Here is a 2,485-nt window from a genome sequence, read left to right on the forward strand (position 1 = left end):
TTACACTTTACTGTAAACATTTTTTTTTCCTAGTAAAAGAAAATACAAAACAGCAAAGGGACACTTCCTTTCTACCCTCTCCATTCTGTCTGTTTTTTGCAGGATTTTGTGCAACTAAATAATGATTTGTTTTTGAAGTTTAATATCATTTTTCCCAAGGGAGAAGCCTACTATAGGACATGGTTACATAGAACTTCTTCTTTTTTAAACTGAAAGGGATGGTACAGTATTGGGTGGTTCTAATGGTGGTCTGCTGAATGTGACAGTAACGTCTCTTCCTTTCGTGGCACCTTTAAGGTGGCTTCAATCACTTATGAGTTAGCCATGCTCAGATTTCCATGAGAGACTCCATGTGGCCATAGTTTTTATATATCTTATATATATATTTTTTGAGGTATTTCTCCAGGAGGGAGTATGTAGGAGAAGAACTCAGGACAGCCTTGCTTATTTACACACTCTAGAGGGCAGTCAGCGGCACATTGAGAAAGGCTTGTGGCATTCCTCCGCTTAGTAAAACGCCTGACCAACCATAGTTGTTTAAAGGTTCGATGCAAAAGATCCAACACTCAACCATGCCGAATACTAAAAGCTGACAGGTCATACCAAAGAGATCGTGAGATTCTGGATCATTATAGTGTGGAATTGGCACAATGCTGTGGTAGTTTTTTGGGGCTTAGATTTTGCCAGATGTGGCAAAAAATAACCGAAGGCCAAGAGAATTATGATGTTATTTGAGTCCTATGACCTATCCCATTGAGTGTCCTGTCCTTGACAGTGACCAAATTGGCACTGCCCACCACCTGGTCAAGCGTGGCTTGTAGTAAGCACACTCATGCATTCGATCGCTATTGTTTGAATTATATCATACACAACTTTCCTCTGGGCAGTAGGCAATAAGCTTCAAGCACAGTTGCATTATTTTTTTTATCCCTAGGGAAATCACTAATTCATCTTATAAATGCAATGCTCAGTTCATTTGCCTCCAGAGCTGGAGCAGACCTGAAAAACTCATCTGTTTGCCTCTGCTTTTCAGAGGAGCTATAATACCTGTAGGATCTCTACACTGTCCTTGTTTGTGCTATTTCAGGAGACCTCTATAGATACAGTTTGCACAGATTTCTGTAGCTTCTTACAATATATGGTTATTAGAGTATCTTCTTTTAGCCCAAACAAAACTCTATGACTCTATTTGAAGTTTTTTGATGGAGAAGGAACTTATTCTCCATGAAAAAACATTCAAATCATCGGTGTTTCTTTTACATTATTTTGAGTGAATAGCTGGAAAAGGTGTTAGACTTTACAAAGAACAAATTAAGGCATTAGTTTAAGTGATCTATCTACCCCAAATATGGTGCAGCTAACTGTCATGTTTTTCTCCTCCACTATTCAGCAAATACAGAGCACCTACCCTATGGCAAGTCTAACGACCACCTCCTTTAAACAGTAGCTTGCAAAGTTCTGACACCTGTCTCTTTGATTTTAATAATTTCCCTCCTCAGAATTGCTTTCAAATCTTCTTTAGCATGAGGACAGTAGACTTAAACATGATTTAATTTTTTTTTTCATAATAGGGTGTATGTGCTCATCAGACACAGGAATTGAGAGAGTAAGAGAGGGAAAGTGGAAAAGCTCCTCCCAGGGGGATGGCATGCCACAAGCCCTTCTCCTTCATTCTCCTCTCGGGATTTTGGGCACACAAGCACATGAGCCCAGTGTTTTTCAAGCTGCCAAGTTTGGGACTTGAACTGCCATTTGGCCATGTGGGATCCAGCCATCTTAACCTCCACACCACCTGCTGGCCCTAGACATGATATTTTAATGAGGAGGGCCAGCTGTAGCATGTCATGCTCCTGTTGATAGGTTGCTGTTTCTAATCAAATATCATATATATATGATATATATAAATAAATCAAGATCTGAAAATCAGGGAAAGCTTTGGCAAATTGTTATGGATCCATAAGCTACTTATCTCATTTCCTCAGACTCTTTATTCTAAGAAACTAACCCCTAAATAATGATTTTCCTTATCCATACTTTTGTACTAGTAAGTATCTGGATTAATAATATCATATTGAATTAAATGACCTTGACTGTGAAAGCTCATCATGATCTTACTTTTTATTTTAAACTTTGAAATATGCCTAAATCTGGGACCAGTAGATGGTATAATGGTTAAATTGCTGGACTCCCATGTAGTTGACTGCTATTTGAGTCCTGGACCTGGCGGCTTAAATCTTATGCCGAGCACTTGTGCGTATCTGTCCGAAATACCAAGAGGAAAATGGAGGAGAAGGGATCATGATGTGGGCATCCCCCTGGGGGGGTGATTTCTTGCTTTCTGTTTCTCTGTCTCTCTGGTGAGTGCATGCTTCCTATAGCAAAAATCTCTCTTAAAAAAATGATATATGCCTAAATCTTTATGATGTGTCTTAGAAAAATGATAAGAACAAAGGATTGTCCTATAACTGGCTAGTCTAATTTAATT

Source organism: Tupaia chinensis, unplaced genomic scaffold (genome assembly GCF_000334495.1).
Source record: "Tupaia chinensis unplaced genomic scaffold, TupChi_1.0 Scaffold000168_1, whole genome shotgun sequence".
Taxonomy (NCBI): Eukaryota; Metazoa; Chordata; class Mammalia; order Scandentia; family Tupaiidae; genus Tupaia; species Tupaia belangeri.